This window comes from Bos indicus, chromosome 13, assembly GCF_029378745.1.
Source record: "Bos indicus isolate NIAB-ARS_2022 breed Sahiwal x Tharparkar chromosome 13, NIAB-ARS_B.indTharparkar_mat_pri_1.0, whole genome shotgun sequence".
NCBI classification, from domain to species: Eukaryota; Metazoa; Chordata; class Mammalia; order Artiodactyla; family Bovidae; genus Bos; species Bos indicus.
Window position 1 is genome coordinate 37,611,190 of NC_091772.1, and position 26,917 is coordinate 37,638,106.

At 41.9% G+C, this 26,917-nt stretch overlaps 1 protein-coding gene across 1 annotated transcript in view; it reads left to right on the plus strand.

Annotated features, from left to right (window-relative positions):
* Positions 1-26,917, plus strand: part of PCSK2 (proprotein convertase subtilisin/kexin type 2) — a 239,107-nt gene that overhangs the window by 53,762 nt on the left and 158,428 nt on the right. The gene's annotated exons all lie outside the window — the stretch shown is intronic.

A 26,917-nucleotide genomic window follows, 5' to 3' on the forward strand; every position in this document is an offset into this window, starting at 1 on the left:
ACGCTGAACTTTAACTTGCTCACACCTAGCAAGTGATGCAAACACTACTTGGAGTCAACTCCGATATTCTGCCACCTTTGCCTTCTCTCTGTCTTCCCCGGAGACTTTCTTTATAGCCTTTTTAAACCATTTCACTTGAATGTGAAGTGGCCCTGGTGAAGCTCACCATCAAGCCTCCTGATTTGGGTCCAACCCCTGCAGCTGATTGACCACCATGCTGATGACCCATCTGCTAGGCAGACTTTGGGGAAAACCTCTTTATCCTCCTAACTGTGCAATGGAATTAGACATCTCCCCAGCCTGCAATAGATCTACACCCAATGTCAGTCCTGCTGGAGTACCCTTCTTGTCTAGACACTTCCCTGGGCCCTGATGATGAGGGAAGGCCAGAAGAAAAGCCAATGAACTTTGAAGTCAGGTGCACATGTCCCCTTGGAGGAAAACCTTAGTAAGGTCAGAATCCCAGACTTGGGTGCTTTTATAAAACTAGTTCCAGCCTTTGCTGTAGCTGCGTCCCCACCATGATGCTGAGAACGTCTCAAAGACTTCCCATCTAGTTTGTTATTCTTCCAGGTGGGGCAGCTGGTCCAGGCATGTAAGTGACCCTATGCAATGTTCCTCTTTGTTCTAATTCATCTGCCCACTTAACATGGCTGGGATGGCTTCTTATCTTTGGACAGTCTTTATCATATACGCAGTTTTAAATCAGCTACTTCCTGCAGGTCGCTGTGAATCCCAATGCCTACTGCGTCTGTTGGCCAAGCAGGGTATTTAAATACCTTTTCTTCAGTTCAGTTCAGTTCAGTCACTCAGTCATGTCCCACTCTTTCCAACCCCATGGACTGCAGCACTCCAGGCTTCCCTGTCCATCACCAACTCCCAGAGCTCGCTTAAACTCGTGTCCATCAAGTCGGTGATGCTATCCAGCCATCTCATCCTCGGTTGTCCCCTTCTCCTCCTGCCTTCAATCTTTCCCGGCATCAGGGTCTTTTCCAAGGAGTCACTTCTTCGCATCAGGTCACCAAAGTATTGGAGCTGCAGCTTCAGCATCAGTCCTTCCAATGAATATTCAGGATTGATTTGCTTTAGGAAGGACTGGTTGGATCTCCTTGCAGTCCAAGGGACTCTCAAGAGTCTTCTCCTACACCACAGTTCAAAACCATCGGTTCTTCGGTGCTCAGCTTTCTTTATAGTTCAACTTTCACATCCATACATGACCACTGGAAAAAACCATAGCTTGGACTAGATGGACCTTTGTTGGCAAAGTAATGTCTTTGCTTTTTAATATGCTTTCTAGGTTGGTCATAGCTTTTCTTTTTTTTTTTTAATTTTATTTTATTTTTAAACTTTACATAATTGTATTAGTTTTGCCAAATATCAAAATGAATCCGCCACAGGTATACATGTGTTCCCCATCCTGAACATAGCTTTTCTTACAAGAAGCAAGAGTCTTTTAATTTTACGGCTGCAGTCACCATCTGCAGTGATTTTGGAGCCCCAAAAAATAAATCTGTCATTGTTTCCCCATCTATTTGCCATGAAGTGATGGGACCAGATGCCATGATCTTAGTTTTTTGAATATTGAAATGTCTCTGAACCTTGAACCTTGCCCTGCCACTCTTACCTGACTCCCACATATACTGTTCCTGCCTATGGACAGAGGCTTTCTCTGGGAACTGTAGGCAAATTCTCCATGATCCTGCTTGACTGTTATTATTATGATGCCCCAAATCAACCACTTGACTACTGTCCTTGGATGAACTTCCCTATCCCTGTATCTGTTCTTGAACTCTGAGCTTCCCTGTGTTGTGTGCACAGCCCATAACAGTACTCTCCTGCCCTGTAATATTCTTTATTACTTTGGCTTCATCTTTCAGAAATTTCCCATGGTATATGCTCTATCAAGGGAAGGGAATATTTTCTTATTTTCCAATGTAGTTAAGGGTTTTTAAAAATTATTTATTTATCTATTTATCTATCATCCTATAATACTTAAGAACTCGAAGGAGGCGGGAAGGAAGTGGCTCTCAGATTGGTATTTGTGCTGATTCCTAAGTGACATTAAATATGGAACATTGATTTCTTCCCTTGGCTTGCTTGCCTTTGGCCCAAATATAATCTCCAGGATATGGCAAGCTTGCTCAAGGAAAGAAAGAGGGACGTGCCCCGTTGTTGAATCAAATGCAGATAAGTGCACACCAGATAATACCTCCGCCTCATCTTTTTTTATGTAGCTCAGGATAAAAAGAAAATCTCCAAAGGAGGCCTAGAGAACAGCCACATTAATTAAAGGAAAAAAAAATTTTTTTTCCTAAGAAGGGTCTAATAATGAATGGACCAGCAAAAGAGACTCATTAGAGGAAATATTTCCTCTGAAAGGGCATACATGCTGTGAAAAAGTGTCATGCCAGTTTTTGTTTGTTTGTTTGTTTTAATGAAGTAAGACCTTTTGCCTTTTTCCTGTTTATCCCACAGGCTGGAGAAAATTAATCTGTGTGAGTCTCGTAGATACAGATAAGCTACCATGACTTGAATATTATTCACATCCCAGGTTACTTATTTCTCCCTATTCTTAGGGAAATTTTTTCTTCACTGTTCATGGCCTTGCCTGAAGGATGGTTAGAACAGGGAAACCCCTTTAGGGAGTCAAATCTAAGTGTGGGAGCTTTGACTCCATCATCCCTGTTAACTGATCCACCACTTGCCAATAGTGTCTTTTGTGGGTCTTGCCCCACTGAGCAACTGGGTGGGAACCTGATCTCATCACTCAAGATGCTACAGTCAAACAGGAAAGGAAAAGATGCTACAATAGAAAAATGTATGAATGCATGTATAGATAGATACAGAGATACAGATACATAGATAAAGAGACTAAAGAATAATTGGAGAATAAACTCTGTAGAGGACCTATAATTTTAAAAAAGATATTCACAGGTAAGGGAGCTTAGAATGAGTGAATCCTTAAGGAGCTTTCAAGGAGGTAGGGAATAATGTCTAGTATTTGCAGGGTAAATGGAGATTGCATTTGGATTTCATTTTACCACCCCACTCCCATCATGATGGTTACACTCAGAAACAGCCCTGGAATCTCCAGAAGAAACTGGCCAGTTCAATGAGCACAGTCACTACTTGACCAAAGGAAGAGATGCCTCACATTGAGTACCTAGGCATGAGATCAAGCCTAATTTCTATTTCTCTACCAAGCCAGAGGATGACCACTGTATGATTTTAAGGATGAGCAATTTTTGACAGGTGTTTAAGCCTTCAGTTTCTTGGGCTGAAGAACGAAGTCTATAGTGATCTTGTCACACTAAGGAAAAAGGCAGAAGACAATTAGATTTCAGGTGTAGCTCTTCCAGCTGCTGTGCATACTGTGCTAAGTTGCTTCAGTTGTGTCCAACTCTGTGCGACCCCATGGACTCTAGCCCTCCAGGATCCTCCGTCCATGGGATTTTCCAGGCAAAAGTACTGGGGTGGGTTGCCATTGCCTTCTCCGTTCCAGCTGCTACCGCTCCCTAAATTAAATTAGCAGCTATACCCGGACCAGGATCAGCAGGCTGAGAAATTACTAATCTACTTTAGTTCTATGCAAGTCTTTCTTTATGGGCACAAATGAACAAAATGAGCCTCAGAGAAATTTCGTGACTTTCCTGAGATGATCCAGTTTGCCATTGCTGGTTCCATAGCTAGAACCCACATCTCCCATCTCCAGTGAGTATGGCTCCTCTGGTGTTCTCAGTTGGTATTTAGATCTTTGGCAGGCATCCATGTATATCCATGGTGCATCCATGCTACATTCACGGAGTATCCATGAAGCAGCCACGTAGTCCTACCTCTCTTGGGCGTTCCATAGTATTAGCTCTACCCCCAGCCACATCACCATCTCGGTGAGTTTAGGAGTTTACAGAGCTCTTCATCTCCCTGAGCACTGTGTGAGATGAGCCAGGAGGTATCATTGTCCCCACTTTGGGAACATTGTTCCCACTAGACAGAGACTGAGGTTTGTGGAACCAGCAAGTCAAGGAGTAAGAATAGCATGCAGGTTTTCTGTGATACCAGTCTTGGCCTCTGACTACTTCTTAGCTAACAGGACTGACTCTAATCTCCTGAGACTGCCCCTCATACTTGGCTAACTATAAGGTCCAGCATGCTCTTATTGGCAATAGTTTTCATCCTATCCATGAAAGCGTTTCTCAGTTTTCCCTGAGCCATGTCCTAATTGCTACCAAGGCCATTTGATTCTTCATTCCAGGAATTACATTCTCTGCCTTTTCCCTGTCATTTCCTCATGGGAAAGAGCAGGCTCACGCAAGCTCTAAGTCTGTCCACAGGGCTGAATTCTTGAGGAGACTGTGTTCTGAGCTCCCCCTTCAGAAAGAGTGGACAGAGTGGACCCATGAGAAGAGTAACCTTTCAGACCAACACTTTGGGGAAGTTCCAAAGCCTGGCGCAAATGCTGGACCTCTTTGGTCCCTGGCAGCTATGACCCATCATTACAATGAAAGAATTAGGAGTGGAATTTTCCTTCTTCCCGATCTAGAAGTCAGGCTGTGGTGTCCATCATCCAGGCTCAAGCACATCACAGACCCACCTGAAGCTCAGCACTGGGTCCTCAGAGGACACTTGAAAAATAATCTTACTACCAGAACCCATAGGAACTGCTGCAAATATTCCCATATGACAGCAGCTGCAGATTTATCATTGGTCTTTTCAGTTAAATTATATTTTATATAAATTTTAATTGATAGAAAATATAATTTTCAAACCCTGCAGAAAACGCATACATATAAGCAAAGATGGTCGAGACTTTGTTCCCAAAAAAATCTCCACTCCATCATTCCTGTTTTCTCCACTGTGAACAAGCTTTGCATAATGAGGGAACCGTGCTTGCTGGAGCCCCGCTGCCAAAAATTAGCAATAAAAGAAGACCTCACTACCTGGCACATGCGGCTACTCAAAAATTATCTGAAATAAAAACAAGCCAGAATCAGGATAATAGTGTATAACAAAACCCAGACGTCTCTTGAATAAAAGGTTAATCAAATGCTAATGTTAAATGAAAGAGCTTCAAAGGCAGGAGGAAGAATGTTGAAGATAAATGGGAAAATTAAGTGCAGCCTCCATGCACTGGAGAGCAAGCTCTCTGCACAGAATATTTTTTTTTTAAAGGAAATTAACCTTTTCTTTAACACCTAGGATGTGTCAGATGCTTTATAAGAAATGTACTAAATACCATTCCCGGAGTTTAGGCTTAAAAAAGAAAAGCCACTAAGATGCATTTGAAGGGAGAAAAATGTAACAGTTGCTGCAATGCTTTGAATATTACCCTTCAGCCATATCTCAGATGTTAACATATAAATCCTGGTTTTGTCAAAAATTCAATAGGAGTTTGCAGTGTCTTTAAGCCCACCTGTTCTACTTCCTGGATTGCAGACTCGTCCTGGCCTCACTTCCTAGCACTCCCAGCCTTTGTCCCCACCTTGCTGGAGAGGTCATGTACATAGTGTATATGTCAGTGTTCTCCAGAGAAACAGAGCCAACAGGCTGCATATGTAAAGAGACAGAGATTTATCTTAAGGCATTGGCTCACGTGACTGTGGGGATGCAGGGGGCTCACAGTCTTAAATCTGAAGGGCAGGATGGCAGGCTGGAAGTTCCAGCAAGAGTTGATGGTGCAATCTTGAGTCTGAAGGCACCCTGGAGGCAGAATTTCCTCTTCTTCACGAGACCTCAGTCTTTGCTTTTAAAACTTTCAACTGATTGGACGAGGCCCACCCACATTATGGAGAGTAATACACTTTACTCAAAGTCTACTGATTTAAGTGTGAATCACATTTAAAATATACTCTCACAGCAGCATCTAGACTAGTGTTTGACCAAATATCCGAGCACCTTAACATAGCCAAGTTGACGTATAAAATTAAAACCGTGACGTGGTCCAGTGGGCAAGGTCAGCAAACCAAAATAGCAATTGATGTGTGGGAGTGTTTGGGAGGGTAGCCAAGAAAGGGTGATGAACTGGAGAGTAAACCACAGCAGAAAGGGGGTCAAGAAGGGCATTTCAAGGATTTTCAGGTTCAGAATGTTTTTTTCTATTGCAGTATAATTGCTTTACAATGCTGTGTTAGTTTCTCTTGTAGGACAAAGTGAATCAGCTTCACATATGTATATATCCCCTCCCTCTTGGACCGCCCTTCCCTACTCCACTCTACCCAACTAGGTCATCACAGAACACCTGAGCTGAGCTCCCTGTGCTATATAGCAGCTTCCCACTAGCTATCTATTTTACACTTGGTAACGTATTTATGTCACAGAGTGTGTGTGTGTGTGTGTGTGTGTGTGTGTGTACATGTGCGCTTGCACATGCTGAAGTGGGAAATGGACTCCTGTGATACAAATGACCCAGAAGAAGTAACAGGCCAAGAGGAGGAGGGTTATCCTTTTGTGTCCACTGTGATTTGCTCCTCAGGCATAGAAGCAAACGTGGGTGGATATTTTTTAACAAGTGGATTAGGAATCTCCATACTTACTGGAAGTGAAAGAGTGAAAGTGTTAGTTGCTCAGTCATGACTGACTCTTAGTGACCCCATGGACTGTAGCCCACCAGGCTCCTCTGTCCTTGGAATTCTCCTGGCAAGAATGCTGGAGTGGGTAGCCACTCCCTTCACCGGAGCAAGAAGACCTCAATTCTCCAAGAACCAGGAGCTTCAGGAGCAGCAGTACCACTAGCAGCCATAGTTGGGCAAGCCATGGTAGAGTGAAAGTGAAAGTCATTCAGTCACGTTGGACTCTTTGTGACCCAATGAACTATACAGTTCATGGAATTCACTAGGCCAGAATACTGCAGTGGGTAGCCTTTCCCTTCTCCAGGGAATCTTCCCAACCCAGGGATCGAACCCAGGTCTCCTGCATTGCTGGTGGATTCTTTACCAGCTGAGCCACAAGGGAAGCATGTTCCATGGTAGCCAGGCACCAAACCCACAGCTCCTTGTAGGTAAAATTCCTGTCTGTAGCCACCCAGTGTTTCTCAAGACACCCTGTGGGGAGGCCTGGAAGGCTTAAGGAGGCCTAGGGAAACCAGGGGAGGCTCAGCAGCCTCTCCACTACCCCCCACTCTCCCCCACACAGGCCACAACATGTGCCTGTGTTATGGGCTAAACTGTGTCCTGCCAAAATCTAATGGTTCCTTGGTAAAGAATCTGCCCACAATGCAGTTAACCCAGGTTCCACTCCTTGGGTCAGGAAGATCTCCTGGAGAAGGAAATAACAACCCACTCCAGTATTCTTGCCTGGAAAATCCTATGGACAGAGGAGCCTGGAAGACTATAGTCCATGGGGCCACAGAGTCCTTTACAACTTAGTGACTTAAACAACAACAGCAGCAGAATCTAATGAAGCAGTCCAAACTCCAGTATATCGGAATATAACTCTTATTTAAAGATAAGGTCTTCAAAGTTCTACTTAAGTTAAAATGAGGTCATTGGGATGGGCCCTACTCCCATATGAATAGTGTCCTTATAAATGGAGGCCATTAGGACACAGACACACCCAGATATAGGACTATGTAGAAGGAATCTATGAACAGCCATCTACGAACCAAGGAGGAAGACCTTAGAAGAAACCAACTCTGCCACCACCCTGACCTCAGACTTCTGACTTCCAGAACGGCAGGAAATTAAATTCTGTTATTAAGACACCCCAACCCATGGTATTTTGTTATGGCATATGTGCATATATACTGGGTAATGTCCAACTCTTTGCGACCCTATGGACTGTAAACTGCCAAGCTCCTTTGTCCACAGGATTTTCCAGGCAAGAATACTGAAGTGGGTTGCCATTTTCTACTTCAGGGCATCTTCCCGATCCAGGGATCAAACCTGTGTCTCTTGTGTCTCCTGCATTGGCAGGCGGATTCTTTACTACTGAGCCAGCTGGGAAGCAACCCTAGCAAACCAACACACCCAGCTTTACTCTAAATAAGATTACAGTTAGCAGTTGAAGAAGAATGCAGGAAGCTGTCCTAAAAGGCTACAAGAAATAAAAAGCTGGGTTCTTGGGCTGTGCTATTGGATCATAGAAGGATTATTTCCTTCTATGAAAGGAAAACATACACGTATTTCCACAGAGCACCTTGTGCCTAGAAGGAGACGTCTCATTTCCTGCAACAGAAGAACAGCAGCAGAGTCCCAGGCGGTGCTGAACAGACAGTGATCAGATTCTTTGCCATTTTGAAGATAAATTTATGCAGTGCTATTGCCTTTCAACTTTGCTTGATCTTATGAGCTGGTTGGCTTAATCAATATTTAGGTTGAAGAGCAAAATAGGTGGTGGAGTTGGTCTTTTGAAACCCAAATTTGTACACCTAAAATGAGCCTAATTAATTTTGTGTACAAGAAGTACAAGACCCTGATTCTGGGAAATATTGAAGGAAAAAGGAGATGGGGACAGCAGAAAATGAAATGGTTAGATAACATCACTGACTTAGTGGACATGAATTTAAGCAAATTCCAGGAGATAGTGGAGGACAGAGGAGGCTGGCAATGAGAGTCGCGAGTCAGGCTCAACTTAGAGAATGAAAAACAATACAAGAGGTAGTAGATGCATATTGGAGGGTCTATATGACCCTCTCTTAAAGAGTAACACCCTGATTATAAGAAATGTTCTGCCGATTGTTAATAGTTGGGGAAGTTGTACATGTGTGTGGTGTGAGTGGGGATACATGGAGCCTTCTGAACTTTCCACTCTGTTTGCCTAAAACCTCTCTAAATAATAAAGTTTACTAATTTTTTAAAAAGTACCAAAATAGTAACAATTTAAAAATACTTTCACTATCAAAAAAGGAACCCTTTTATTTATTTATAAATCAATACGTATTTTTTAAAAGTCTAACTTTTGTCTTGATTAGCACAGGCTGTTGTAATAAAATACCAGACTCAGTGGGTTAACCAACAGACACTTATTTTTCATGGTTCTAGAGGTTGAAAGCAGCTTGGGTTCTTGATGAGGGTCCTCCACCTGCCCATAGCATCCACAAGGGCTCCTGTGTCCCCTACCTTTGGTCTCCAGCACTTGTCAGTCACGCTAAAGCTCTGCCAGTACCAGGTCTTCCCAGGCTGAACCCTACCTTCTGTCTCCATCAATGTGCTCTATCCACAAGAGGTCCTCCCCAAGGCTCAGATCTAGAAATGCGATGCTCCAAAGACCTGGACCTTTCATCCAGTCTCCTACAATGCAGACAAAGACACTCGGTGGAAGAGACTGGCCCAGGACCCTCTGCAGTTAGAGATGTCTGGTCCCACGGCTGTTTCTGCATAGACCCAGGACTGTGTGCGTGCATGCTAAGTCACTTCAGTCGTGTCCGACTCTGCGACCCCATGGACTGTAGCCTGCCAGGTTCCTCTGTCCATGGGATTCTCCAGGCAAGAATATTTGAGTGGGTAGCCATTCCTTCCTCCAGGGGATCTTCCAACCCAGGGATGGAACCCACATCTCCTGCATTGGCAGGCAGATTTTTTAACACTAGTACCACCTGGGCTTCCCTGGTAGCTCAGCTGGTAAAGAATCCACCTGCAATGCAGGAGACCTGGGTTCGGCTCCAGGGTCAGGAAGATCCCCTGGCGAAGGAATAGGCTACCCACTCCAGTATTGATGGGTTTTCCTGGTGACTCAGATGGTAAAGAATCTGCCTGCAATGCGGGAGACCGGCTTTGATCTCTGGGTGGGGAAGATCCCCTGGAGGAGAGCATGGCAACTCACTCGTGTTCTTGCCTACAGAATCTCTATGGACAGAGGAGCCCACAGTCCATAGGTTCGCAAGGAGTCAGACACGACTGAGCAACTAAGCACGAAAAGCGCCACCTGGGAAGCCCAGACCTAGGACTAGCCACACGCTTTCCAGGGCCTCTTATTCAAAAATTATTAAGAATTTCAATGATAGTGACACAGAACCAATTAAACCATGGGCAGGGTCCTGTGTGAACATACGAGTCACACAGGGGGCACAAAACCCACCTGTGTAGACCCCTCCTCTCCCAAAGCAATCCCAGAGAGGCAGGTGGGTGCTTTTGAATCAAGGGCGTTTCGGATATAGGAGCTCGAGTTGGACCCCAGCTCTGCTTCCCACATTCTATGTGCCTCACAGGAAGTGCTCACCCCTCTGGCCTGAGTGTCTTCACCTGTAGAATGTGGGTGAGATGGCAGGAGCGTGGCATGTGAAAGGCGCTGACCGAGAGGGGTTCTTTGCCCTCCCCTGACCTTCCTCCACCATATCAGTTATCAGTTTCTTCCCCTCAGGCTAGAAGAACCAGGACATTAAGCTTATCCATTACTGGGAAAAGTTGAAATTCATAGCCTTAAAATATTGGGTCTTCCCCTTCAAGATCACACTATGTTTCCCAATTTATTTACATCTTTTTGTGGGTTCTTCAGTAAAATGTCATACTTTTAGGTTTTTACATATTTCCTTTATTCCCAGGGCTTTTATCATTTGGATTGCTAGTATGAATACTTTCTTTTTACTATTTTTTCTCAAAGACTACAGTCGGAGGAGCCTGGTAGGCTGCAGTCCATGGGGTCGCTAAGAATCAGGCACGACTGAGCGACTTCACTTTCACTTTTCACTTTCATGCATTGGAGAAGGAAATGGCAACCCACTCCAGTGTTCTTGCCTGGAGAATCCCAGGGACAGGGGAGCCTGGTGGACTGCCGTCTATGGGGTCTCACAGAGTCGGACACGACTGAAGCGACTTAGCAGCAGCAGCAGTGTGCAGGAGAGCTATGAAGTTCTTAAATGTCGACTTCCTCCAGTTTGCTGAAGCTTACTATGATAGCCTGTGAAATGGTTCTCTTGAATTTTTTAGGAAGAAACTCAGATGAAGTATATAGATAATGATCATTTGACATATCTTTTGTAATATTTATATCTCATACGTTTTTCTTGACATTTTGGTTACAACCTCCAGAGAGAAATGAACAAGAACTGTCAGTAGGGACGTCCCTGTGTTGTTCATGATTTTAATGAGAGTGCCTCTGTTTTGTTTTTTTATATCCTTTGGTAGTGGTTTCGTCACTAAGTCGTGTCCAACTCTTGCGACCCCATGGACTGTAGCCTGCAAGGCTCCTCTGTCCCTGGGATTCTCCAGGCAAGAATACTGGAGTGGATTGCCATTTCCTTCTCCAGTGGATCTTCTCCACCCAGTAATTGAACCTGAGTCTCCTGCATTGCAGGCAGATTCTTTACCAATTGAACTACTAGGAAAGCCCTTATATCCTTTGAACCTTATCAAATATATCAAATATACTTGAAATATTTATCTATATGATTACAGTGTTTGTTTTTCTTTTAAACAATTAATTTAATATTTCCTAAATATAAAAGCACACCCAAATTGCTAGATTAAATTTTACTTTGTCATGAGATATTATGTTTATTATGCTCTGGATTTAATTTATCGATATTTTATTTAGAATTTTTGAAATCTGTATATTCCTAAAAGGTATTTGTCTGTGGTTTCCCTTTTTGTCAATCTTTTTCTTAAGAACTGTTAAGTCTATAAAATGAACTGGAAGCTTTCTGTTTTGTAATGCTTCTTAACAAAAGAACAACATGCTCTTTGAAATTTAATGTAACTCATTTTAAAATAGGGTTATTCTTGTCAGTCTTTAGAAATGTATCTTTGACAACTTTTCTGCTTCTTTTTAAATGCATATTGCCTATTCAGACTTTCTACCACTTCCTGAGCCCATTTTGGTAATTTATATATTTCTTGAAGAGTACTTATTCATCTCAATTATCAAATTTGTTGCTGTAAACCTGTGTATTTTATCATTTAAAAATCCTTTTAGTATCTATAATTATATGCTTTTATTTCTAATGTACTGTATTGCTACTTTTTCTCTTTCATTTTCTTTTTTATTATACTTTAAAAAGGTTTGTCGAATTACATTAGCCATTACAGAAAACAAAAGCTTGGGTTTATTTATCAATACAACTCTGAGGGGGGAAGGATTTGGTTTCTGCTTTTATTTTGATAATGTTTTATATTATTATTTTATCTTAATATTTCTTATTTCTCTTGAAATTATTGCTCTTGTTTTTTGAGCTAGTGCTATTTTGTTTTATTTGTTATTTTATTTGCAGTAAAACGTGTATATTTCCTATTTATATATATACTTTATTAAAATGTTTTCCTTTGAATCAAGATTTGGATTCATCTCACAGACTTTGTAAAGTGATCTTCCATCATTATTCCCTTCTCCGTAGCCTACAATTATTTTGAAAGTGATATTTGAAGAAAATGTGCAGTAACTCCTTGACAATTGCAGTTTTCCACATAATAAAATATAATAGTATAATAAAATCTGATGTGTTCCTTGTGATACATAAGTTCTCTGTATCCTTATGGTTCTTAGCTCTTCCTAGATTGCCAGTGTTTGAAGGAAGTATGTAAAGTCTCCACAGTAACCGAGGTCCAGGTGACCCTTCGTTTTATTGCTAGGAATGTTGATTTGCAATCCCAAAGCTATGATGATTGTGTAAAAGTTTTTGATTGTTGTAGCTTTTAGATCAGGGTTCCTTTTAATATGAAATATCTCCTCTCGTCCCTTTTAGTCCTTTTCACATAGTTTCTCTTCTGATATTAACATCACCAGCTCTGTGTTTTGAGAAGGTCATCATTTTGCATTTGTTTGGCAAATCTTTCATCATCTGTTTTCAGGTTTTCTCATATAGATGTGTCTGTTGCTGAGAGTATATAACTGGCATTCCCTTTGTTTTATTCAGCTGGACAAACTTGTCTTTTATTAGGTATCTAAATCGTTCATATTTATGATGATCACTGATTTACATGTATCTTATTCCTCTCATATTAAGTCGTCTGTATATTATACTTTTCTATTATTTCCTTTTTTCCCTTTCTAATCTTATGCTAGAAAACCAACTTTAATGTTATTGCTTCTACCCTCATACACAAAGCTTAGTTCCAAGTTAAATTTAGGGGTGGTTTTTGTTCTTCAGTTGCTGAGTTCTGTCTAGCTCTTTGCAACTCCATGCACCACACACAGCATGCCAGGCTCCTCTTTCCTCCACTCTTTCCCAAAGTTTGCTCAAATTTATGTCCATTGAGTTGGTGATGCTATCTAACCATGTCATCCTCTGCCATCCGTTTCTCCTTTTGCCTTCAGTCTTTCCCAGCATCAGGGTCTTTTCCAATGATCGGCTCTTTGCATCAAGCAGCCAAAGTATCCTATCGGAGCTTCAGCTTCAGCATCAGGCCCTCCAGTGAATATTCAGGGTTGATTTCTTTTAGGATTGACTGGTTTGATCTCTTTGCAACCCAAGGCAGGAACTCTCAAGTCTTCAACACCATAATTCAAAAGCATCAATTTATTGGCACTGAGCCTTCTTTATGGTCCAACTCTCAAATCCATACACGACTACTGGAAAAACCATAGCTTTGACTGTATGGACTTTTGTCAGTAAAGTCATGTCTCTGCTTTTTAATACACTGTCTAGGTTTGTCATAGCTTTCTTTCCAAGGAGTAAACGTCTTTTAATTTCATGGTTGCAGTCACTGTCTGCAGTGATTTTGGAGCCCAAGAAAATAAAATCTGTCACTGCTTTCAGTTTTTCTATTTGCCATGAAGTGATGGGACCAGATGCCATGATCTTAGTTTTTTGAATGTTGAGTTTCAAGCCAGCTTTTTCACTCTCCTCTTTCACCTTCATCAAGAGACTTTAGTTCCTCTTCACTTTCTGCCATTAAAGTGGTATCATCTGCATATAAGATCATCTGCATATAAGAGTTTGTTGATTTCTCCCAGTAATCTTGATTCTAGCATTTGAGTCATCCAACCTGGCATTTCACATGATGACTTCTGCATAGAAGTTAAATAAGTGGGGTGACAATATAAAACTTTGTTGTACTCCTTTCCCAGTCCGGAACCAGCCAGTTGTTCCAGGTCCGGTTCCAACTGTTGCTTCTTGACCCACATACAGGTTTCTCAGGAGACAGATAAGGTGGATAAGGTGGTCTAGTACTCCCATCTCTTTAAGAGCTTTCCTCAGTTTGTTGTGATCCACACAGTCAGGGTGGCACAGTGGTGAAGAATCCTCCTGCCAATTCGAGAGATGCGGGAGACCCCAGGGACATGTGTTTAATCCCTGAGTCAGGAAGATCCCCTGGAGTAGGAATGGCAACCCACTCTAGTATTTTTGCCTAGAGAATCCCATGAACAGAGGAGCCTGGAAGGCTCCAGTCCATGGAGTCACAAAAGAGTCAGACATGACTGAGTGCACATGTACTCACACAAAGGCTTTAGCATAGGCAGTGAAGCAGAAACAGATATTTTTTGGAACTCCCTTGCTTTCTCCATGATCCAATGAATGTTGGCAATTGGATCTCTGGTTCCTCTACCTCTTCGAAACCCAGCTTGTACATCTGGAAGTTGTCGGTTCACGTACTGCTAAAGCCCAGCTGGAAAGATTTTGAGTATAACCTTCCTAGCATGGGAAATAAGCACAACTCTACAGTAGTTTGAGCATTCTTTGGTGTTGCCCTTCTTTGGGATTGGAATGAAAACTGACCTTTTCCAGTCCTGCAGCCACTGCTGAGTTTTCCAAATTTGCTGACATATTGAATGAATCCAAGGTACACAATCTCTTTTCCTCTGAATTCTGTAAACTTTATTCTGTCTTGTCCTAGCATTTAATATTTCAAATAAAAAATCCTAGAATCTAAGACTATCTAGGTCCATATTGATTCTCCCTCCTTGGCATAATTTCTGTCTAAAAGTTTACATAAGTTTATCTTTACCCTGAAACTTTAGAAATTTCCCATGGCATGATTTATTTCCGGTAACCTGTCTATCATTCAGTGAGATTTCATTCTGTGAAACAAAGTTTCTGAGATCAAAAATATTTTGCTTACTGTACTCCATTGCCTCTGTTTTCTCCTTCTCAGTGACATGTTACAGATATGAGATACTCTGGGTCCATGTCTCTTACCGCTACTTTCTTTCTTTCTTTCTCTCTCTTTGCACTCTTCTCTGAGAGAGTTCCTTCAGTTCATCTACTTATTTATTAACTTGGCTTTAGCAATGTCTATTTTATTCCTGAATTAAATCAGGAACAGTAATTGTTTCAATTTTTTTAAAAGGTTCTCTTTTTCCTGTTCCTTCTTTTCTCATAGCAAATGGTTCTTGTCATTTTGATAGAAATATGCCTCAGATTTCACTGAGGTTATGAATTCAAAATTGGGATGACCTCCCCTGCTTTTGCATTTGTTTCAGTGAGGTTCACACTTATATTCAGGTAACATTTATGGAGAGCTTAATGTACTCCAGTATTCTTGCCTGGAGAATCCCAGGGACAGAGGAGCCTAGTGGGCTGCTATCTATAGGGTCGCACAGAGTTGGACACGACTGAAGGGACTTAGCAGCAGCAGCAGCAGCAATGTGTTCCAGAGGACTCCCCAGGTGACTCACTGGTAAAGAATCCAACTGCCAAGGCAGGAGAAGTGGGTTTGATCCCTGGGTCTGGAAGATCTCCTGGAGGAGGAAATGGCCACCCACTTCAGTATTCTTGCCTGTGAAATCCCATGGACAGAGAAGCCTGGTGAGCTGCAGTCCATGGGGTCACAAAGAATGGGACAACAGCAATGTGTACCAGATGTTGTTTGAAATGCTTTACATGTGTTAACGCATTTAATCCCAACAACCCTTGCAGTTATTATTACCAAACTTTCACAAGCAAGGAGAGCAGGGTAGAGCCTGGGTGCCAACCTGGCCATCTGGCTCCGGAGCCCTGAAAGCCCCACCACCCACCGAGAAAAGCTGGTTTGCTCTTTATGCTCAGGTAGGTGTCTTTTTTCAAGCTGCTGCTTTTATAGACATATGTCCATGGTTTTCCTGTTATCTGCCTTGTTTTCTTAAATAAAATGTAAAATGTATTCAGATCCATAAGCAGTGTGACCTGCATGCCTGCCCCTCCCTGAGTGAGATAAAATGACCCCAGAGAATCTGGGAGGTGCTTGTTCCAAGGATGTTGAGCCCCAGGGCAAAGCTGTGCAGCTTCCAGGGTGCAGGGCTCAGAGCCCGTCCAGAGCATACTGCCCCCCAACCCCGGAATCTGTTGTCTGTCCGATTCACGGCTCCTGCCCTTGATGCCTGCTGGCAGAAATGCACCTGTTAATGCAAAGCAGCAAGGCTGCCTGAACAAAGCAACAACTCCCTTGGGGCAGAGACACAGTGTGAGGAGGGTTAGTGCCGGGGGCAATAAGTAGGACAGCACCAGAGTCCGCTGCATCTCACACCAGACTCCCAACATCCCAGAGCAAGACAGGGCAGATCTCTGATTCACAGAAATCATGAAACCTAAACCATAGGGTCATTTTTATCTAAAAGTATAAAAAATATTACCAATTTTTAAAGATAGATAATAAATTCAGAGGCCCCTAGATATGACAGTTTGTTGACACCCCACCCTTGAGGCAGACAAACCATATGTGCCCATCACCCTTCACCTGGCCTCACCTTGATGCCATCTGTTTCCCGTCTCCCAGAAATTCTTCCGACCTGGCCTATCAAGTTTGTCCTTCTGGATTTTCAGCTCTGCTGCATATTTAATTTTACATTTACATTCATTTGGTTATTTCAATAGAATTTTTTGTAGGGGGGGAAAAAGAACTCCTGAGCTCAAATCATTGCTTTGAAAGTGGGTCTTGTTGTATTTCTGGCATGTTTTGTGTTGCATATTTTTAAATTAATTATCATAATTTTTCTAATCAGAAGGAGAAAGTGTGGGAGGGATTTCGTTACACAAAATCAGTCAGTCAGTCAGTTTAGTCGCTCAGTCATGTCCATCTCTTTGTGACCCCATGGACTGCAGCACACCAGGCCTCCCTGTCCATCACCAACTCCCAGAGTTTACTCAAATGCATGTCCATTGAGTTGGTGATGTCATCCAACCATCTCATCCTCTGTCATCCCCCTCTCCTCCTGCCTTCACTCTTGCCCAGCATCAGGATCTTTTCAGTTCTTCGCATCAGGTGGCCCAAGTACTGGAGTTTCAGCTTCAACATCAGTCTTTCCAATGAATATTCAGGACTGATTTCCTTTAGGATGGACTGGTTAGTTCTCCTCACAGCCCAAGGGACTCTCAAGAGTCTTCTCCAACACCACAGTTTAAAGGCATCAATTCTTCAGTGCTCAGCTTTCTTTATAGTCCAACTCTCACATCCATACATGACTACTGGAAAACCCATAGCCTTGACTAGACGGACCTTTTTTGGCAAAGTAATGTCTCTGCTTTTTAATATGCTGTCTAGCTTGGTCATAACTTTTCTTCCAGGGAATAAAAGTCTTTTAATTTATTGGCTGCAGTCACCATCTGCAGTGATTTGGGAGCCCCCCAAAATTAAGTCTGTCACTGTTCCCACTGTTTGCCCATCTATTTGCCATGAAGTGATGGGACCAGATGCCATGATCTTCGTTTTCTGAATGTTGAGCTTTAAGCCAACTTTTTCACTCTCCTCTTTCACTTTCATCAAGAGGCTCTTTAGTTCTTCTTCACTTTCTGCCATATGGGTAGTGTCATCTGCATATCTGAGGTTATTGATATTTCTCCCAGCAATCTTGATTCCAGCTTGTGCTTCATTCAGCCCAGCATTTCTCATGATGTACTCTGTATATAAGTTATATATAAGCATGGTGACAATATATAGCCTTGACGTACTCCTTTCCCTATTTGGAACCAGTCTGTTGTTCCATGTCCAGTTTCTTCTTGACCTGCATACATATTTCTCAAAAGGCAGGTCAGGTGGTCTGATATTCCCATCTGTTTAAGAATTTTCTAGAGTTTGTGGTGATCCACACAGTCAAAGGCTTTGGCATAGTCAATAAATCAGAAATAGATGTTTTTCTGGAACTCTCTTGCTTTTTCGATAATCCAACGGATGTTGACAATTTGATCTCTGGTTCCTCTGCCTTTTCTAAAACCAGCTTGAACGTCTGGAAGTTCACGGTTCACGCAGTGTTGAAGCCTGGCTCGGAGAATTTTGAGCATTACTTTACTAGTGTGTGAGATGAGTACAGTTGTGCAAACTACCATACAAATGCAAAATCACCTCAACCCTAATAGTTTTGGTGAATTCACTTCTACTTTAAATGGTAGACAGGAGGCCCATTGGTGATAGCTTCTAACACGTTCACGTGTGTTTCAAAAAGCTCTGTTCATTGGCCCAAAGGTGCTGTGTGAGAGTAAAATATATTTTGTTGCAGATCATGCAGTAATATACTGAGAGAATGACCTTAGCTTAAATAATACTTGAAGTGGCTCCTTTGTATTTGTATATTTATTTTTAAGAGTATTTTAGAGGATCAATGTCTTCATGACAGTGGAATTTAATTACAATTGCATATGTCCCTGGTAGCTCAGATGGTAAAGAATCTGCCTGCAATGCAGGAGACCTGGGTTAAATCCCTGGGTCGGGAAGATCCCCTGTAGAAAGGAATGGCAACCCAATCCAGTATTCTTGCCTGGAGCATTCCATGGACAGAGAAGCCTGACAGGCTATAGTCCATAGGGTCACAAACAGTCGAAAACGACCAAGCGACTAACACACACACAAGCTATAGTAACTAAGCATTGGCATTTGAGCAGAGAATTTAGTGAACGCACAGAGTTGCAGAGTACACGCTGAGTGTTGTACACAATGGGACAGTCAAGTTCAAAGTCAAAAAGATCTGTTTATGTTAGAGACATAGGAAGAGCCAGGCTGGCAGGAGTAGAGGGAGCAAAGGACGACAGGGGACTGAGTGTCTAGTAGAGACCTGGGATCTTGGAAGCCATGGCAGGGAGCTGTGATTTACTTTGGAGAAGGAAGTGAGAAGAGATGGGATTTGGGAGACTAGATCATTGACTCCCCTGAGACTTAAGAAGAGGGTGGAAATCACAGGAAGATACTGGTGTGTGGCAGGTGCTGTGGTTGTCTTTCTGGGAAGAGAAGACAGGGAGATTGTTCAGTGAGAGAGCATTCTCTGGACAGCTGGGAACAGATTTGTCAGGAGGAGGCCAGACCCAGGGCCACCATATCTCCAGTGCTAGCTGGCAGTGAGCCTGAGGTGGGTGGCTGGGTGCTTCAGCCTGTGGGCTGGGTTCAAGTCCATCCGTGAGTCCCTCTTTCCCAAACTAGTGGCTCCCTGGAGCCTCCCTTTTCATGGTGCTTCATCAGCTGAGGCTGCTATAACAGAAATACCACAGACTGGGTGTCTTAAACAACAGACATTTCTTTTTTTTTTTTTTTCTTTCTTTTAGTCTCAATTGACTTTTATTTATTTATTTATTAAACTTTTTATTTTGTATTGCAGTATACCCGATCAACAATCACAGACATTTATTTCCCACAATCTGGGGGACTGGAAAGTCTGAGATCATGGTGCCACACAAGTCAGTCTCTCTAGGGTCAGCTTCCTCTTTCATAAATGACTGTCTTCTGTGTCCTCACTTGCCAGGAGAGCGAAGAACCCTGTGGGCACTAATGCCATTCCCAACGGCCTCACCCTCATAACCCAAGCACCTCCCAAAGCCCCGCCTCCCAACACCATTGCATCACACTGAGGGTTAGGATTTCTGCATATGAATTTGGAGGGGAGACAAACGTTTAGTCTATCACACATGTCAAATGCCAAGAGTGGACTGTGTACTTTGACACAGTATTATTTGGCTCATGCTTACCATTCTCATATCATCACTGTGAACATAATGCCTTAACAATAGAAAGTCACATCATTCAATGCTTTTTGCCTTCAAGTCTACTTTGTCCAACATTAATATATCACCACCCTTGCTCATATGAGTACATGAACCAGATTTGTCTTTGCTAATCTCTTTATTTTTTGCCTACCTGAGTCAATTTCTTTTTTAGGTAATTTTTTTAAATAACGCATAATTCAATTGGGGGTTTCAGTCTCAACTGAAAGCATTTTTCTTTTAGTAAAGCACTCTAAGGCATTTTTATTATTAGAACGAATACATTTATTCTTTTGACTTTTAGACAGCTCTTTTTTTTTTCCATTTTTAATTGTATGGGTTTTATTTGTATTGTTCCTTTTTCTTCCTCTTGTGCTTTAAAAGCTACAATCCATCTTTATTCTCCTCATGGTTACTGTAAAAAAGTTTAAGTATATAGATCCATTTTATCCTAATTATAACATATAGGACTTCGCTGGCAGTCCAGTGGTTAAGACTCCACACTTAGAATACAGGGGGTACCAGTTCGATCCCTAGTGGAGAAACTAAGATCCTACATACTTCATGGCCAAACAAACAAACAAAAATATCTAATTATAAAAAGTCTACATCTAACCCATATTTATTAAAATCATTCCTGAGGCAGATAACAGGTTTCTGCCTGCTGTTACTTCCTCTCCATTTGGCTACCTTCCAATTTAAATTGATGTTGATGGGGGGCAGGGGGTTAGACTTAGCTAAAATCCACCCCATCCCTCGCTGAATCATGGACATTTTATAATTTAGCTTTAGACCAATTGGTCTCACCAGCAGGAGAGGTGATGTGGGCCCCGAGGAGACAGTCGGCAATGCCTACAGACAGTTCAGATTGTCCAGTCGCTCCTGACATCCAGGAGTAGAGACCAGGGATGTTGTTCAGCCTTGTCTAGTGCCCAGGACACAGCCCACAGCAGAGAGTTACCCAAACCCCAAAGGCCAATAGTATTGAGCTTGAGAAACTGGGCTCTAGAGGTTTTGTTCCTGTGATGGTTATTTTAAGTTAATATTACATACCATACTTAGATTACTTTTACTGCCAGTATTTTAATGCCCTCATTCTGAAAGTTTTTAATTGCTGTTTATCCCGTGACTGGCTAGAAAATGTTTTCAAGTCATGTTTTTTCAGAGACCTTAGAGAAGAGCTGTATTTTCTGAGGCTCATAGTGCTGGAGTGTTTCCCACAGACAAGCTCTCCTGAAGGAGTGTGAATCATGCCGCTATGAACACAGGGATACATGCACCTTTTCAAATCAGAGTTTTTGTCTTTTCTGGATGCTTGCCCATCTGTTGTCTCTTATGCAATTATATTCTCTATGGGTAGTAGCCTGAGGTCTGACATATGTATTAATACCACAAATATTTAAACTATGATGTTTAAGATATCATTGACACCTTAGTTGTATTTCAGACTTTTTATGTACAGAACGTTTATTTTTTAATTTACAATCTCTTCCTTTACTTTCTTTTTTTATATAAAGGTTCTTTATTTTTGGTTGTGTGGGCTTTTCTCTGGTTTCGGTGAGCAGGGACTACTCTCTAGTTGCAGCGTGCAGGCCTCTCATTTCAATGGCCCCTCTTATTGCAGAGCACAAGCTATAGGAAGAGCAGGCTTCAAGAGATGGAGCACGCAGGCTTCAGTGGCTGTGGCTCCCAAGCTCTAGGGCTCAATAGTTGTGGCACACAGGCTTAGTTGCTCCAGGGCATGTAGGATCATCCCGGACCAGATATGGAACCTGCATTGGCGGGAGGATTCTTTACCACTAGACCACCAGGGAAACCCTCCTCCTTTACTTTCTTCCCAGAATGCCCTTCTTCATCCTGAGATAAGATATTTTCCTAGTTGTCTCGAGTTACATGTTCAGATGCAATAATTTTCAGCTAACAGGATTCATCTGGGTGTTTGTTACAAAATGATCTCAAACAGTTCGCAGTTCTCACAATATAATCTAGTAAACAATCCATCCTTGCCCCTCTGATTTGAAATGCCATGTTTATGACATGCTAAACACAAAGGCCAGTTTCTGGAGTTTATGTTTTGTTTCATCAAATCTAACTTTTCTTGCGCTAATCTCTGTTTTAATTATTTTGGCCGTATAATGTTTTCATAGCTGCCAGTCGTTCTTCACTACAATCACTGCTAGCAACCGTCCTTTTTAGCTTTTCCAACTCATTTATTCTTCCAGAAGAATGCCTGTAATTTTATCCAATTCCGAAAAATATCCCTTGGAACTTTAATTAGAATTGCATTAAATTTTGGAATTAATGTGTGAAGCATTGACCCCTTTTGCAATACTGGTTTATCTTCCATTTCTCTTTTCTACCTTCATTTTTATATCTTCATCATTTCCTCTGAGTTCAGAAAGAATTTTTCAAATTTACCTTCTCTCTGTCTAATCCGATTTTCTACATTATCTGCCCTTCTCCTGGCATGGCAGTGTTGAATTTAATAATCCTGTTCTGCTCTTCATGCAATCTTTCCTGATATCAGAGCAGTCCCTTTTGAGGACTGTCAGCTCTTTCATAAACCTGGTTGGGAATTAGAAACACTTCACTCTCCCATCCCTTGCCATGGATGTGTTTTGGCAGAGAGCATCAGCTCTAAGTCTGTCATGAATGACCCAGGCTTCCTGGGGTCTGCGGAAGCAGGTGTATTGTCCTCCCTGGCTCACACCAAATGCCTCCCCGAGAGACTGCGGTCCATGTACCTCAGGCCTTAGGGAAGGAAGGAGTGAAAAGCTGAGATTCACTCTGGTTTGATCCTACCTGTTCAGAGACCCAGGGGAAGATGCCGAAGCTGGAGGCACAGTCATTCAGCCAACCCCCTGTCCCCTTGGCGGAGCAGCCACGAATTAGCCCCAGCAGGGTCTTCCAGGCTCCTGGAGGCAGCTGTCCTCATTACAAGTCTGCAGGCCTGTCCTCCCAGCAGGGCCATCTGCGCCCGTCTGGCTCAGAATCTGCACTGCTGTGGGCGCCTGCTCCCAAGTGGGTGGCATTGATGGGATTAAAGTGCATCTCCCAGGGCCTGGCTGGGGGAGCCCTCCCTGAGGGCTGCTGCCCGGCCCATCCACAGTGAATCTGCCAGAAACGCCCGGCAGCTTCTGGAACATTCCTTAGTTTATAGCCTATGCATTGGTTTCTCTGTTTACATCCCTTCTAGTGATCTCCCCAGCAGTTGGGGAGGATGAGATTTTGGTCTCTATGTCCAACCCAGTCTGTGGACACTTGAGAAGTTCAGCGGTGGTCAGGGGGAAGTTGAGCTTTTACTTGTGTTTCAGTGGTTATATATATATATAAATTAACATATTATCATTCTTTTCATTTCTTATTTTCATACTTTTTTGATTAATAATGAAATATTTCAATAATATTTTCAAAATAATTCATAAAATATTGCAGTTATCCTAATGTAAGTTCTGATTTTACTTACTTATAAACAAACCTTTGAAAATCAATTTAAAAAGCAAATGAAGTAAGTCCGAAAGAGAAAAACAAATACCATACATTAACACATGTATATAGAATCTAGAAAGATGGTACTGATGAACGTATTTGCAGGGCAGCAATAGAGACACGACATAGAAAACAGACTTGTAGACACAATGGGCCAAAGAGAGGGAGGGATGAATTGAGAGAGTAACATTGAAACTTATATGCTACCATATGTAAAATAGATAGCAGTGGGCATTTGCTATATGACTCAGGGAGCTCAAACCCAGTGCTCTGAGACAACCTAGAGGGGTAGAATGGGGTGGGAAGTGGGAGGAAGGCTCAAGAGGGAGGAGACATTTATATACTGTTAGTCTCTCAGTTGTGTCCAACTCATTGCAACTCCATGGACTCCTCTGTCCATGGATTTCTCCAGGCAAGAATAATGGTGTGGGTAGCCCTTCCCTTCTCCTGGGGATCTTCCACACCCAGGGATCAAACCTGGGTCTTCTGCATTGCAGGCAGATTCTTAACCATCTGAGCCACCAGGGAAGCCCAGACGTATGTATACGTTCTGGCTGACTCATGTTGTATGGCAGAAACCAACACGATATTGTAAAGCCATTATCCATTATCCTCCAAATAAAAATATATTAAAAAAAAAAAAAAAGGAAGACATTGAGCGTGGAGATAGTGGCCTACAGGATAAATGAAAAGAAGAAGGCTGTTTGATGTAGTATGAATAGGAATGGGGACTTGGGATAAAAATTCCGACACTGGCATCTTATGTGGATTCAAAACTGCTGTATCTCAGATACTCGCAGGGGCAATGGAGATGTTAGAAGCCCTGCCTGACACTGTGATGACTCAGAAAGCATCTGGAGGAGGAGGGTCAGGGTCAGAATCTGCTGTCCGAGGCACTTGCAAAGAGTTTGGAAAAAACAGGGTGACAGACAATGGGAGTGAAAAAGCAATGGTTTTAAATCAATACTCCATAGGTGTCATTTTAAACATGAGTAAACAAATAATCTGATTACCCCACGGAGACATTTGACTGATTCATCTACAGTTCAAAAAGCTTTTAAAGTCACATTGCCCTTAAAACATTTTTGGAGATTCTTCTAGGGAAAATGGGGCCTCGCCTTAGATTTGAGGTCACCTTTTATTTGGACAGATTCAGTATAAACACTGTCATAAAACCTAAAATATTGCAAGGCAGAAGTGGCCCTTTCATTTCATTTTACAACCCAATTCTGTTCATGACCTTATAAAATACCAAGGTTATGAACAATATATAGTTGGCTGTGTCATCCTCTTCACTTATTAGCAAGTTGCAGTATATTCCCAATGTGCAATATGTCTTGATGATTTTAATTTCAATTAAGGAGTTTGAAAGATGATGGTTATTTGGTGCTGGCCACAAAAAAAAAAAAAAAAATTGCTGATGATGAAGTTGTTTGGAATCCTCAAGCTGAAAGATACCCAACATTTTCCAACAACCAGGAGCCAAGAGATCAAAAATAAATATGCGTCCAGATTTCTCCTCTTTCACTCACATACTGGGTACTGCAGCTTTGACCTTCACATCCAAGTCAATGTCTGTGAAAGCAAAAAAAAAAAAAAATCACACATCTATCTGACTTCTCTCCATAAGCCATCTCTGCTTAACCCAGAACTGCAGGCAACCCAGGCCTTGAGGAAACCAAGAACTTTCCTGTTGGAGTCCAACAGAGGCTCCCTGCTCATGTCAGCACAGCTCTCTGATATTAAATTTTCTTAAATCCTAGAATTTCATGACCCAATACCTACTCCTCAGCTCCCCTCCAATCCATGTCAATTTCCATCAATTATTTTTTATCATTCACACCTGGGCGTGATTAAACTGACTTAGGCTAAGATTAAGTCAATTTAGATTGTTGACTTAGATTGCAACTAAGATTGTTCATTCCTGCTGTTCATTCTGGCTTCTTGTGCTTCATTCTTTCTCTCCAGACCTTTATTTCTTGCTTTAAATTCCAACTTGGCCACTTTCTAGCCATGTGGTCGAAGCTAGTCACTGTTTTCTCATCTTTTTTTTTTTAATTGAAATATAAGAGTCTGCCTGCAATCCAGGAGACCCGGGTGGATCCCTGGGTCAGGAAAATCCCCTGGAGAAGAGAATGGCAACCCACACCAGTAGTCGTGCCTGGTGAATCCCATGGACAGAGGAGCCTGAAGGGCTACAGTCCATGGGGTCGCAAAGAGTTGAACACAACTGACCAACTAACATTTTCACTTTCACTTTTCATAGTTGATTTACAATATTGTATTTCGTTTCAGGTGTATAGCATAATGATTTAATATTTTTATAGATTATGCTCCACTTAAAGTTATTCAAAGTTACTGGCTGTATTCCATTTGCTGTGCAATATTTCCTTGTAGCCAATTTATTTCAAGCATAATAATCTATGTCTCTTAATCCCTTACCCCTATCTCTTCCTCCCTTCTTCCATCTCCCCACTGGTAACCACTAGTTTGTTCTATCTGTGAGCTTTTGGTTGCTGTTGTTGTTGTTGTTATATACATTTTTAAAACATTTTTTAGATTCTACCTATAAGTAAAGTCATGCAGTATTTATCTTATTTTACCTATCATAATACCCTCCGGGTCCATCCATGCTACTGCAAATGACAACATTTCATTCACTTTTATGGCTGAGTAATATTCCATTGTATATATGTACCACATCTTCTTTATTCATTTCTCTGTTGAAATGGCAACCCACTCCAATATTCTTGCCTGGAAAATCCCATGGACAGAGGAGCCTAGCAGGCTACAGTCCATGGGGTCACAGAATTGGACCCAACTTACAGACTTCACTTCTCTCTAGGTTGCTTCCGTATCATGGCAATTGTAAATAGTCCTGCTATGAACATCAAGGTGCATGTATCTTTTCAAATTAGTGTCTCCATTTTTTTCTGGATATATATCCATTAGTAGAATTGCTGGGTCATCTGGTAGTTCTATTTTTAGTTTTTTGAGGAAGTTCCATACTGTGTTCCACAGTGGCTGTACTAACTTATATTTCCACTAACAGTGTATGAGGGTTCCCTTTTCTCCACGTCCTCACCAACATTTGTTATCTATAGATCTCTACTAATAGCCATTCTGACAAGTGTGAGGTGATATCCCATTGTGGTTTTAATTTGTGCTTATCCAATAATTACAATGTTGAGCATCTTTCCACGTGCCTTTTGGCCATCTCTCTATCTTCCTTGGAAAAATGTCTATTCAAGTTCTCTGATCAATTTTTAATCTGGTTATTTGTTTTTTTGATATTGAGTTGTGTGAGGTAGTTACATATTTTGAATATTGTTCTCTTATTGGCCACATCATTTGCAAATATTTTCTCCCATTCAGTAGTTTGCCTTTTTGTTTTGTTGATGGTTTCCTTTGCTGTGCAAAAGCTTTTAAGTTTAATTAGGTTTCGTTTATTTTTGCTTTTGTTTCCTTTGCTTTAGGAGACAGATCCAAAAAAAAATATTGCCACAATTTATGTCAAAGTGTGCTTTTCCTATGTTTTCTTCTAGGAGTTTTATGGTTTCCAGTCTTAGATTTAGGTATTTAATCCACTTTGAGTTTATTTTTGTGTGTGATGTGAGAAAATGTTCTAATTTCATTCTTTTACATGTAGCTGCTCAGTTTTCCCAGCCCTACTTGTTAAAG